This window comes from Columba livia, chromosome 2 (assembly GCF_036013475.1).
Source record: "Columba livia isolate bColLiv1 breed racing homer chromosome 2, bColLiv1.pat.W.v2, whole genome shotgun sequence".
Lineage (NCBI taxonomy): Eukaryota > Metazoa > Chordata > Aves > Columbiformes > Columbidae > Columba > Columba livia.
This window is the reverse complement of record NC_088603.1, coordinates 66256826-66270652: the sequence shown is the minus strand read 5'-3', so window position 1 is coordinate 66270652 and position 13827 is coordinate 66256826. Positions and strand designations below refer to the sequence as shown.

The following is a 13827-nucleotide window of genomic DNA, read 5'->3' as shown; positions in this document are numbered from 1 at the left end:
GGAAATAATTTTCTCTCTGTTGACACCTATGCAACAACAGGCATGTCGGTATGAGCTGACTGAGTGGAAAAGAAAAAAATATTCACCCCCAGCATTTCTGTGAACTGCTGCATTGCCATTACTGCCATTTATTAGGGACTGTTACATATTTTAGTTTAAGCTTCTCAGTCACCCAAATTATTTCCTCCCAACAAATGAGAAATAGCAGTGAGCTCTGCAACTTCACAAGGAAAGAAGGCGAAGCCAAACACAAGCACGGTTTCCTCCCCCAGCATCTGCCTCAAAAGTGAGAGTGACACAGCAGGGGGCAAACACCTGGAAATAGATGCTGAGAGATGCTGCGGAATGGTGGGGCACCTTGGGGCCACGAAGCGCTTCCACCTCCCCGCCTCGCCCCTCACACCGGCAGCCCCGGTTCTGCCCCAGGACCCCGGAGCCCCCTCTCCCCGCCACTGTGGTGCCCTGACCCCCCGCCGCTAACGGGGGGCAGACGGTGAGAGACGCGGGGTGGGGGCGGGAATGGCTGCAGAAATGCAGCATCAGCAGGGAGACGGGGCTGTCAGCCTCTAGAGCACTTCCCTGCGAGGGAGCAGATAAGAGGGAAAAGGTGAATGGGAACACTTGTCACAGCAGATGGCGGCTTTGATTTGAAGAAGAAAGTGAGGGGGAGGAGGGGGGGGCGCATAAAACAGGGAAGGGGAGGCCGTCTCTACACGCCCGGTCTCCGCCGCTCCCCCCCCCGAGCCTCTCGGCGCCGCCCAAAATGCTGCAGCCCCCAGGCCTGGCAGGTCACCCTGCCCCTGCACCCGAAGAACTTGTTGACCTTCCCCAGACCTTCTAAGAGGCAGTGTGGGGTTCCAGCAAACCTGGCCCCTCTATACATTTTATTAACGTTATGCTAATTAGCTGGAAAGCTACTCATTGATTTTCTTGAAAGGATTCAAAGATCAAATATCCATGAACAGGGCTGGCAAAATGTAATCTACTAATGGACTTAAGAGAAACATAAAGCTCCTAGAGAAATATTATTATTTGGAAGCTACTTAACTGTTCCTTATCTTTAAAATACTTTTACAGAATTTCCATATTCCACTGAGGTGGAGAAAATGTGGCTGTATTTTTAAAACATATTTGGCCAATAACTCCAGACAATATGCTCCTTCTCTTCTCTTCTCTTCTCTTCTCTTCTCTTCTCTTCTCTTCTCTTCTCTTCTCTTCTCTTCTCTTCTCTTCTCTTCTCTTCTCTTCTCTTCTCTTCTCTTCTCTTCTCTTCTCTTCTCTTCTCTTCTCTTCTCTTCTCTTTTCTTCCTCTTCCTCTTCCTCTTCCTCTCCTTTCCCTTTCCTTTTCCCTTTTTCCTTCTCCTTCTCTTTCTCTTTCTCTTCCCCCTTTCCTCCTCCCCCTTCCTCCTTCACCCTTCCTTCTTCCCCCTATCCTCTTTCCCCTTCCTGACCTGGTATGAAGTGTGCAAATTCTCTGCCACAACCATAAGCCCACAGTGGCTGCTTCAAACAGGATGCACTACAAAGCACTCACCGCTTCTGCAGAGGGGTTCATTTTCCACTGATGTACCACGGCTGTGCCTCCATCAGCTGGAATAGCATTTTGTCCTTTTTGCATCAGGGAAAGACTTGATGTCACAACTTTTTGTGCTGCAGCATGGCATCACCTCCCTATAAAATTCCTCCAAATTTTGCAGATTATATCTCAAATGTATAGGGTGGACTCCAGGGAGAGTGCCAGGAGGCTGCACAGCCATGCTGGGGGATTGAGGAAGGGTGTCCCACACCATCTAGGGTTAGCAACAGGCCACACAGGGATCTGCCTCTCTCCCAGCAGTACATCTCCACCTGATATAAACCACCATTGTGTCCAAGAGCCCCAGCCACAGGGAAGGCTCGCGTTGTGCCATACACTGTATAATCACGACACAAGAAAATGGTCTAAACTACAAAGAAATGAGGCTTAGAGGGAGAAAAAAAAGACCCCAGGCAAATGCAGACAGGAAGGAAATAACAGGAAAATAGTAGTCAGCTGGACAAGCAGTCAAACCAGCACACCCATGAGCAGTTGTCCAGCCTTTTATACATACCATTATAAAGGATAGTTTCAAGGCATGTTGGACAGTGATAATAAGGCAAGTTTGTATTTGGCTGCAGGGGATGCATCTAGAGCACAAAAGGCAGAAGGAAAGAAAACAGAGAGACAGTTGTTTGAAACTTTAACAAGGCAACAGGGAAGAAAACACAGAGGCACTTGTTTGAAAATTTAACAAACGAGCAATAGAGACCAGAAAATTGTCTGACTGGAGGTGGAAGTAGATATTTCTTAAGTATGCAAAACATGGTGTTGACCCAGTGGTGTGCTAGATGGGGAATCAGGCACTGAAAACCAAGATATATAGGGAAGATGAGTAAGTGGAGGGAACCCCTCAAGACAGACTGGTATGCTCAACGCAACATGCCATAAAAATCTTCGATCACGATGGTCAAGTGATTTGATGTGTTGGGACATCTGGGCAGGTAGACAGCATGCCCCCAAAGTTTCAGAAGGTCGCACAGCTCCAAAATAGAATTTTTAAATCAAGACTACCAAATTTGTTTCTCAGACAATTACACTGATACTATTGCATTGTTTTTCTCCTAGGTGTAAATAAGAACTAGCAGATCTGAATCAAGGCGTACTTTGTGCTGTGAGCAAAATCAAAGCTGGTATCAAGTGAGCAGAAATCATGAAATGCAAGTCTCCCTTGCAATTGTACTAGAAAGGGCACTGTGTAAGCTGACTCCTGGAGCTCTCTTCATGCTGCTTTCTCTCAGTGACTAAAGACCAAATGTGCACAGTTCACTAGTAAAAAGATGATTATTTTAACTGTCAGCAGCAGCCTCAGCCTGTGCTGCCATTCTGTCTTACATACCACTATCAAGCAAAGCCATCCAGTTTGAAATTAGCTGCCAGTCCTTGGGATGTTGGGTGTGTCAGAACAAAACCAAGCAGGGCATCCTATGCTGGGTTGGTTATTCAGTGCTTCCCAGAAAAAAACAAATACACCCTCCACACAGCACAATGAGAAAAATATAACTTTAAGTCAAACCTTTTATACCTGGGTGATATAATAAGGTGGATTTTCACATTATAATTCCTGACATGCAATCATTCTCAAAAAAATGAAATCTGTTCCCTGTGTGAATTTGTCTGAGTTTCCACATGTTTGTTGTTTTATTGAAAAAATTCCTTTTAGCTAATGAATGGTTGCCATTAGATTTCATTGTTGTCTAAACTGTGAGGTGTAGACATACTACTTATTCACCCCTGGAAGCACAATTGCTCTTTGTGGCTCAAGAAATGACAGTGGCTGCACCACCACACAGCTCCAGGGCAATGCATTGCTCAGGATGCCTCAGCAGAGAGATGTCAATTTGGAAGACTAAAATTTCTGCAATGCAGGGGCAGGTCAGACCCACTGAGTTCACGGTAACACAGTTGTCGTCTTGTAATTTAACTAGTCTGCTTGTCCTCTCTTTCAGATATCATGCACTCCCAGTACCGTGTACTTAGGTTCCCAGAACAGTGCAACTCTTGGCCAACAGTAAACCTCCAACCTGAGCTTCCCACTTTGAGCCACCAGTTTCCTCCAAAAAAATTCCCTCCGAAAAGTCTCTACAGTCTTCCTCGTTTCTATAACTAGGGCTAAAATTTGCCACACTTCTACATCTTGGATATGATGTCCCCAGCAGGGCTCAAATAGGTTTTGTTCACATCATCTTTGAGACAAACTTTAGAGAGAGTCTTCCACAACAGGGTTCATGCATCAGAGTACTTAGGACTTATATGCTGCACTCACTAGATTGATGGTGAAGAGCTTCTGACATTTGAATAAAAAATTGCATGCATTTTGGGTTATCAGAGGGTTATTTCATTACTTTTTCCACAGAAGGCTTGTGATACCCACAGAGGAACCATGACAGTGCTGGAAAAAAGCACCATCAAAATGCTCATGATGTTCAGCTCTGTGACTCCTGTTTCATGGGACTTCAGGTTTCTGCAGACATTTGGCTTTCTCAGGCTCAATCCAAACCCAGGGCTTGGAAGACAAGAGCTGACTGTATACGAAATCAAAATTATAATGGTGGCAGGAAATAATTGGGAGAGATGGCAAAAGTGATGCTTGCTGTCTGGATGGAGGGAAGCCTTGCCCTTTTTTGCCCGGCTAGAGAAGACCTCCTGGATTTCCAGATGCTTTTGAATGTTCCAGTGGCAGCAGGAGATACGAGTGTTTATTTCCCCTTCTCCTATCTGCTTGGTGAGGAGATTTCAACCTCTTGTCCTGTTGGACTGTGTCACCATTGTCTGTGCTTTTCTCATCTTCAGACTGGATCTCTGCCATGTGGTCTGCTCAGCACTACGTCTGAGGACCACTCAGAAACTTCAGCTAATTGCAATATGCAGCTGCCTGCTTACATATCCACATTTCAGACACAAACCATGGAGTGCAGATGGCACACAGGCTGCGCCAATTTTCAGTTCATTTCCAGGTGCAATTCAGGCCTTAGTTTCTAAATCTCCTTGTGATTTGAACCTGCCCGTCCCCCAGAGACTGCCTCTGCCTGCAAACACTGGGTCCACCGTTGAGATGAGCCAAGGCATTTGAACCGTCAGTCCCTGGAGTGACACATTTGGAAATGGCTTTTTTTCTCAGCAGAAAAAGCCCACAGCTCTTGAATTTGCTTCGTTATGTGGTGAACCTTCAGGGCACATTGCAAAACTTGTCTCTTTTGTTAAGCTTTAATATATTGGGGTGGGCTAGGAAGGGAGGTTTTGATGAGGATACTTCTACTTTCATTGTTGTCATGGCAGTATAATTCAGAAGGGGGTATGAGTTTTGATTTGTTTTTATTTTTACTGTAGCTAATGCAATCTAAGATTGTGCTCAGCATAAATGAAATCAAATAAATAATTACAATTGCTTCAGGCCAGCTCTATTTACTGGGGAGCCAGGGAAGGAAAGACAAGAGTAGAGTCTTGCTACACTGGAAAAAATTAAGTAAGTATGGCCAAATGAAAGGGAGTAAGCCAGGTTACCTCTGTATGCTCAAGCCACAGTATGACACCAGCTTGTTTCCTTGCAAGGGGGTTCTTGGGACCTGATGTGTCCTTCAAGCTCACGTTAACAGTTGACTGCAGTATGCAACTGTTGTTGGTCTAGAGAGAAAAGGACAGAGATACTGACCAAGACCCAAGTCAAAAGAGAAAAAACAAAACAAAACAAAACAAAAACACAAAACAAAAACCAAACAAAAAACCACCACAAAACAAACACCAAAGAAACATCAAACCACAACAACAAAGAGTGGAGCACAATAACAAACCACAAGAGCATTAGATCCCAAAGACCCTTTTGTCAAAGAATTATCCTACCTTTCTTGTTCTTCTGATTTTAGTGCCCCCCCCATGCTCCTTTTGTGTGGCTGTCTCTGCTCATTTTCTCAGGTTCTTTTCAGCTAGGTTGGTACGTGGCAGATTTGAAGTGAGCCGTCAAACTGAATAATGCTTCCAGAGAAGAAATGAAAATACCTAGAAAGAAGAGCAGCAGATTGCTGAAAAATAACCAAGGGTCTCAGATGATATAGCCGGTTCTGTCTAAAGGCACATGTATGTGCACATATACACATGTAGGTAAATAGATCATAATTGCAAAAAGCATTTCTTTGTGTGCATTCACAGCTTGGAAACACATCTACTCCTTTTATGGACAATTATATCCCTCCTAACTAGAGATCTGTGCATATTTCTATTTAATAAACAAGCCACATGGTCATTTTTGAGTATGCAATGACAATTGTAGACCTTCAGGTTCTGTAGCCATGTGCAGCAGAGAAGACTTCTTGCCTGCAGCTCATGGGACAAAACTGTGGGCAAACACACCACAGAACTCAACCCAAGACCCAGTAAAGGAAAGTAACCCAGCTCCCCAAAGCATCTAACCAGGAAAGGACATGAGAAGTCAGCCCTCTTCAACTGTGCTTTCTTTACCTGTAGAAAAGCTTTGTTGAGGAATTTTTGCTCTCCAGTGGTGTAAGGGGGAATGAAAGCCACCTCAAACAGGCAGCAGAGGGTTTGGGTTTGTTGTTTTTTGTTGTCTGTTTTTTTTTGTTTTTTCTGGGATGGGGATTGGCACAGTGCTGGAAGAAACAGTTTTATACCATCTGCTTCCCAGTCTGGTTCAGAGGAGAGGCAAAGGACAAGAATGCCATGCACCACTCTTGGCAGCATGATTTACAGCAGACCAATTTAAACTCCTGCCAGTAAAGCATTTATACTGCTAGACCATCATGTGTTCTATCATCATGTACATGACTATGCCTGTGATCACACAGATACAGTAAGGTAAAGGTATGCGGCCATAGGTTTACATGTTTGCATTCCAAGCATTTTTAGTTTTTGTGGGGATTGAGTAACACCATTTTACTATGATTATTTATGCATTGTTTTTTTCTCCTTGTTTCTTTTGTTGGCTTTTTTTAAATACTGAAACATTTCTCAGTGGCATTAACTCCACAGTTCCTGCAACATGCACGTGGTCTTTGGCTAGCTGTGAAACCATACAGAGAAGCCTTAAAAGGACTTTAAAAATCACCCGTCTGACTCTCAGTCTTGCTTAAAACTCTGTCTCATGACACATTTGTAGCCAAACCCCCATCCCAGACTGATTCCATTCCTTCCTTCAAGAGAGACTTTCCCCACCATGACCATAAGCCTATGGGAAACACATAGCAAGTACCCCCCAGCTCACCTACACTATATAAACCAGACTGACATACATGTGTAGTGCACACATCAAGGTGAGCTATAAGTAAAATAATCTTACTGAACACATAATCCTTTGCCACTGTCACAAAGTAGTCATCAATAATCTCGATGTCTTCAACAAGTTCCTCCTCAAACACAGCTTCAAAGTTAGTTTGCTCTACAAACTCCAGAAAGAGAAGTCTGTTTCTACAACTGTGTTTTTATAGGTGGAGTTCCCAGTTCTGTGGGGCCAATGCGATGCCACTAATTCAAATTCACTGATTCATGAGCTGACGTCCCACAAGTCCAGACATCAACAGGAGAAAAGGAAGCAAAAAAACCATTACAAGCTGGACTTGTTATGTCAAAAGTGGGAAATCAGCTCTATATTTTGTTATCAGACCTCAACTTGTCCCTATGAGATTCTGTGAAGCCTTCAACAGCAAAACTCACCAGCAGGACAAAGGCAGGAGGTGTTTCCTCCACTGAAGAGTTTAGCATCCACACAGCACTGAGGACTGCAGTTGGAAAAGGACATGTTCCTACCTGACAAAGTCATTTTGGGTGCTACCTGAGTCAACATCACTAGCAAAGCTTAGTTGGAGCGGCGCATGATTAACGCCAGCAGAAGACAAAGGCAAATCGCAAAGTCACGTTGCATCTCACTAGCCGCCAGAAGAGCACAAGGCAGGTTAGGACAGAAGACTTTCCTGGGGAGTGGAGGACACTGTGTGCAGTTCAAGTAGCCTCCTGCAGCTTGACTTGACAGAGCTGTATTCCTGCACCACAGACCGTGATCACCACACTCAAGACAGAACAAAAATGGACTTCCCCTGGTGAAAATAGTATAGCCTTGGCAGGAGAGGACCTTGTCTGGAGGTTTGTATGAGTCAATCATAAAGGGCTTTTGTGTGTGTGTGTGTGCAAGCGGGTGTGCACATTAACAGAGTATGCTGTCAGGAACTGATTTTCAATGATGCAAGTCCCCTCTAACTGATAACACTCTAAATAACAGGTGAGTGACTCCTGGCAAGAAGGAGATTGTCTGACCTCATTGTTTGCCTTTTTTCTCCCCTCTTTGTTCTTCACAAATAAAGGTTTTTTAATAAACTGAAAGGTCCTCCGCTCCTGCCTGATGATAAAATGAAAGGAACCAGTGAGGTATGGTACAACGTGGCAGCAAAAAAAGAGAAGCTCATCAGAAAATAACAAAGGTGCAAGTTAAAGATAAGGCAGCTGTCAGAGATTAATCCTGCTGGCCTGATTGTTTTCTTTAATACCAAGGCCTGCAATAGCAAGCGATAAGTTTGCTGAGTAATTTGGTTTTTGGTGAGGAAATAAAATTCAGGTGGGCCTCATAATTGATTTCCTTTTCTTTAGTTTTCTAAACATTAAACAAAACACACACACCAAAAAAAAAAAAAAAAAAAGAGAGAGAGAGAAAAAAAGAAACAAACCACCACCCAACACCTTTACTTTGACTACACTTTTCTCAAATTTGCTCCAAGCAGGGTCTGTGGGAAGATGACTCGGAGGGCAAAAACACCCTCTCCTTCTCCAGTATCTGCCCAGGAATACTTTTCTTTCATCCTAAACACTAACTGCATTTCTTGAACAGGATTAATTCTCCCTGATGTTGGCTTCTTTTTACTGTCTATAAGTGATAAAAACGTAAGGTGGTGGAAAAAGCAAACTTAAAAGAAAGTCGGTGCTGCCTGTGGCCCATGGGTTACGGGAGTACCTGGCCATGGCATTTGTCACTGCCTGTGGAGGGAGCAGTGGAGAAAGACTGTGTGGTTCTCATCGAGCTGAAGAAAATAATTGCTGTCAAGCCATGGAGGCCAGCCAAGGGGTGGCCAGCTGGGGCACACCCTCAGCTCACTGCAGAAACATGTTGGGGCTCCCATCTGGTCCCTGCCACTGGATGTGGAAGAGGGAAGAGTGGCAAGCAGGAGCAGTTATCTATCGTGTCATACTGGTGAAAATCCACTACCCAACCAAACATTTCATATTTGGGGTTGCACACAGCCAGCTGTGATGAGCTTGGGCTCTCCACAGGCAGCAGCTGTGGGAAGAAGCAAGAGAGAAAAGAAGCTGAGGAAGGAAAACCTTTCCAAATCAGGGAGTCTGTAGCAAAGAGACAGTTGGTCTCAAGTGAGAAGGTGATCCTGAGAGATAGAGATGGTGTGTGTGCGCACGTGTGTGTGTGCGCACGTGTACGTGTGGTGCGTGTGCACAGGAGGCAGCAGCAGCAGAGCCTTATTTATTGTGACAAAATGAACAGCCCCCAGGATGCTCATCCAGCAGCTAATTCCTCATCTTATCTATTATGTGAATGAGATGGGAAAACAGTTTCCTGTTTTCCACAGATACCGCTAACATGAAAGATACAGAATGAATTCCCTTGAAAGCCATGCAGCCAGATCCAGTCATAGGCTCATTTGTTTCGATGGAAGGAATTAATGCAGTCACGGCTGCCCATTGATGGGAAACAAGTCTATAAAGCTCTCTATAGAAGCAAACCTGCTGCCACCATCTCCAAAATGGATGAAGAGCTGGGCAGACACTTTATCCCCATTCAGTGATAGCACACACACAAATACTTGCTTATGTACTACATAAACACACACATTTAAACACTGTCCTTTCCCTTATCAAAAACGGGTATTTCTAGTGCTATAATGTAGCACTAGTGCTACTGAAGAAGCCAATCTGTGTCACAAGGTTAGCCCCAGTAAAGGAATCTTTTGCCTCGAGGGAGTTTCTTAGGATCTTATAACAGGTGTAAGAGCAAGAAGTGATGGATGTGCTGAGCCACAGATTCCCAGCACCCTGAGTTTAGGGTCAGGCTTTGGAAAATGCCCTGTGTTAGGGAAAACAGAGGGGCTGGGCAAGCTATATGAAAGCCAGGCTGCTATGAAAGAAGGCCCTATATCTCTTTTGAAGCATAGACTCACAGGGAAGCCTATTAAAAACAACAACAAAAACACTACACACACACACACACACACACACACATGAACTGTCTGAGTAAGTTCCCAGGCAAGTCAGTAGCCATGACATTGCTGCAGCTATGGATGTGTAGGTGTGTCATGGAGCAGAAAGTGCAGTATTGTGTTAACACTTTTCAGGCCATTTCTGCCTATTTTATGTTAGTTTTCACCTTTTGACTTTTCCCAGCAGAGGGAGCATTGGGGCTTGGATGAAAATGAAGGGAAGGAGGTACCAGTCTCATGGCAGAGATCAGGCAAAACCTCACAAGCCTGGCAATAACCTTGTACACCACAGTGTCCCCTTCCCTGAAAACAAGTGCCACAGCTGTGGCACCCATGCTGGTGCTGTCAGCGGCTTGGGGGGGTTCTGCAGCACAACCAGGGAGACTGACCCACCACCTGTGAGGTGAGAACCACAGCCTCCCAGGAGAGGGAAGAGGAGGAGGGAGATTGTGGACACTGCAGACGCACTGCTTGGGATGGACTGCCTGCCTGGAGTGGGCTCCTCTGGGGTTTCTGCTCCTGTTGCAGTGCTTGTTCACATCACAGGGCTTTACTGCCACAAAAAACATAGAATCATAGAATAGTTTGAGTTGGAAGGGACCTTCAAAGGTCATCTAGTCCAACCCCCTTGCCATGAGCAGGGACATCTTCAACTAGATCAGGTTCCTCAGAGCCCCATCCAGCCTAGCCTTCAATTCCTCCAGTGATGGGGTGACTACCACCTCTCTGGGCACCTTGTGCCAGTGTTTCACCACCCTCATTGTAAAACATTTCCTCCTCATGTCTAGACTGAACCTCCCCTCCTTTACTTTAAAACCATCACCCCTTGTCCTGCCCACCCCAGGCCCTGCTAAAAAGTCTGCCCCCATCTTTCTTATAGTCCCCTTTTAAGTATTGAAATGCCAAAATAAGGTCTCCTCAGAGGGAGCCTTCTCTTCTCCAGGCTGAACAACCCACACCATGTCCCCCCAATCTCCATGCCCCTCGCTTGGAGAGGCCAAAGCTCTGAGAAGCAGCAACCCTTAAAAGGCCTCTTAAAAAGTGTCCTTCTGCTTCCTTTTCCTTCTTCAAAGGCACAAACAGGAGTAAGAGGGAAGGGAAGGACCCAGCCTCCCTGCAGATGGGACACCTTCCCAAAGGGCAATCCCATCCTAGCCCCTGGGTGTGGCAGGTTTTCATGCCTGCTGCCTTTTTATTGCTGGTGGCTGATGAATCCAGATGATGCCTGGTATCAGAGGCTGGGTGATAGTGGTTAAACAACCTGCAAGAAAGGGGAGCAAGAAGGAGAAGGGAAGGGAAGGGAAGGGAAGGGAAGGGAAGGGAAGGGAAGGGAAGGGAAGGGAAGGGAAGGGAAGGGAAGGGAAGGGAAGGGAAGGGAAGGGAAGGGAAGGGAAGGGAAGGGAAGGGAAGGGAAGGGAAGGGAAGGGAAGGGAAGGGAAGGGAAGGGAAGGGAAAGCTGAAGACAGTTAAATGAAGAGAGACAACTCTGCTACTTTAGTTCACTAAAAAAAGAGGTGCTTTAGTTACACTGCAGCAAGGCACTAGTGTAGGAGAAATTAAAATAAATTCAGCCTACAGCCCTAATGAAGTAAATTCCAGAGTGGGCTGAGACCTTAACTGATATAAATGAGGATCATTATCTTCACTCTGCTATTCTGCTCAGCACAGGGCAAGGAGTGTGGAGATAGGAGGGGACAACCAGAGGTGTGACGATGTGAAGTACAGCCCTGCCACCATGCTGCTGTCCCATGACGAGGAGACTCATGTGAAGGGCCAGAGATGGCACTTGGTGTGGTCCAGTCAGGAGAAGGGTTTCTGGATGCATTGGTGCGAAGCAAGGCCGCACATCTGCCCAGTAAAGCGGGTCCCTGGGAACAAACCTCCCCCTTCATCCCACTAGCAAGGCACAGTCTCCTTCCTCAGTGTGGCCAGCAAGTGGTTTAAGCTGCCAGTTGCACCTGTGCCTGGTCCAGCCAGGCTCGCCTGGGAGGCCACCTCACCCCACCACCCATCCATCTCCTCCTGACAGCAGCGCCTGGCCACTCTCCCACAGACTCATGATTTATGTGACATGGAACTTACTACCACCAGAAACTAAAATGACCTCAAGATTCACCATCTTCAACATTAAACCTAGATACTTGCTGCCCATTCTCCTAACCTCATCTTCTGACACCTCCTTCAGCTCTTTCCATGCTCCTCTCAGAACATGATGAAAGGGACATAGTAATATGACAGGAGCCCTCTTTTTGTCCCCTCCATCACCATATCTACAAGCCGATGCCTCACATCATATTTAATATCAACACTATGGCTTGGCTCAGGCAGGTATAACATGTAAGTAGGCAGTGACTTACACAGTTTCTGAGCATTTACCTCTAATGACAAGAGCGTGAGTCCAGGTAGGTCTGAAAAAATAAAGACACAATACAATAAATTTACTGCAGCCTTAAATCAAACTCTGAACAGGATTTTGTCTGTAACATCTCTAAGACAGAGGCAAAAGCCTCTCACCCAGACTCAATGGAGCCATGTACCTCACACAAGTGGCAACAGAATTTTAGAGTGAATTTCTAGTGAAAATCTGAAGGCTTTACCCAATTTAATCTTTTTAGTAATGATCTCAATAAAAGTTACTGAAATGAAATAAAAATGAATTAGGTTTTTCATCCCAGAACATGTTGTCATTTCGAGGTCAGATTTTGGAGTTTTGAAATGAAATTCGAGAATCTAATGTCAAAATGTTTTTAGGTGGTTCATTTCAGTTTTTATACCATTTGCATTGCTTACAAATTACATCAGGGTAGTTCTGATAACTGACATCGAGGAATACGACAAAATTGTAATAATTAGCTCCCAAATTAAACAAATCACCAAGTTAACTAGTTCTGAAATGATACAAGGCAAATTTCCAAAAGTGAAATTTCAGAGAAAATATTTAAACAAACATATTTCTGGTTCAAACAGGGTAGAAATAACACACCCAGCGAACTGAAAATTCAGTTGCAGCCATCTGTGGTGACAGCTCACATCTGAACACTACTCCCAAGCAGGCAGGCAGCATGCTTACTTCTCTCTGAGGATGCAAACTAAAACACACTGGGGTAGGAGGTCCACGGTGGTCCGCTAGGACATAGGAGGTCCACGTCTCCCAGTTTGGTCTGTGGGGCTGTGGGAAAGGGAAAGGGATAAAGGGAGATGGATAAGACCTCTGGCAATTCACTTGTTAAAAAAAAAAAAAATCAGTGTTACATCCTACTTCAACATTCAGGACAGCAGTGTGCACAGTGTGGAGATTTGCATGTCAGAAACCCAATCCAGATGCTCATTTTCACCATAGTACCACAGTAAATGACTCATCACCAACCTCAGCCAGACCTGGGGACAAGGGTTAGGCCAGAGTTCACATGAGGTTTTGTTTATTGTATTTTTTCTCAATAAGGCTGGAACAGAGAGAGTTGGATTTGGGTTGTGTTTTTGGTTTTTTATAATTCACAACATTTGTGTAGCTGTAACAAGTTTCCTCGATTGCTTCACAGCTAGGTTAGCAAGATTTAGACAAGCACAGTGAAACTTAACTCAAGCTACCTCATCAAATAAACTAATGCTGTCCTGAAAAAAACTTTTTTGTTTGTCCTGCTCTGAGAAAAAGCCATCCACAATATTGTAGTGGAGGTCTATGGTCCAAAGGAGTTATGATAATTTGCCAAACCCTTCTTGATATTAAGCACACCTTGCATCAGCACCACTAGTCTCCCGGGTGTGGTGGTACCTTCTCATTTTCAAAAGCAGGGGTGGCTGCTTTTACTGTCAGTACACACGCCTGCTAAGCGTTATGGCGCACGTTTCACAAGTAATTTGCTGTAAGTGCTTGCACAAATCAGGTTTACCAGCACTTTCTGGAGCAGTTAACCAGTTTTAGGGAAAAGCCACTCAAGCTCCAGGTTAGCTGGTATCAGATGCTCTCTGCATCTCCAGCCTGAAAACTCAGTCATTGAAAAATACCAGCTGGGGAAAGAACCTATACATCTCCTTCACCTGGTC

The 13827-nt window shown here is 45.0% G+C and overlaps 1 long non-coding RNA gene across 1 annotated transcript; it reads right to left on the bottom strand.

Annotated features, from left to right (window-relative positions):
* Window positions 1-3123: 3123 nt before the first annotated feature.
* On the bottom strand, window positions 3124-12955 carry LOC110361221 (uncharacterized). The gene is made up of 4 exons (XR_002417677.2): window positions 12854-12955; window positions 12160-12191; window positions 5417-5572; window positions 3124-5200 (listed from the first exon to the last, which is right to left on the bottom strand). It is a non-coding gene; the product is annotated as an uncharacterized LOC110361221 (long non-coding RNA).
* Window positions 12956-13827: the final 872 nt, after the last annotated feature.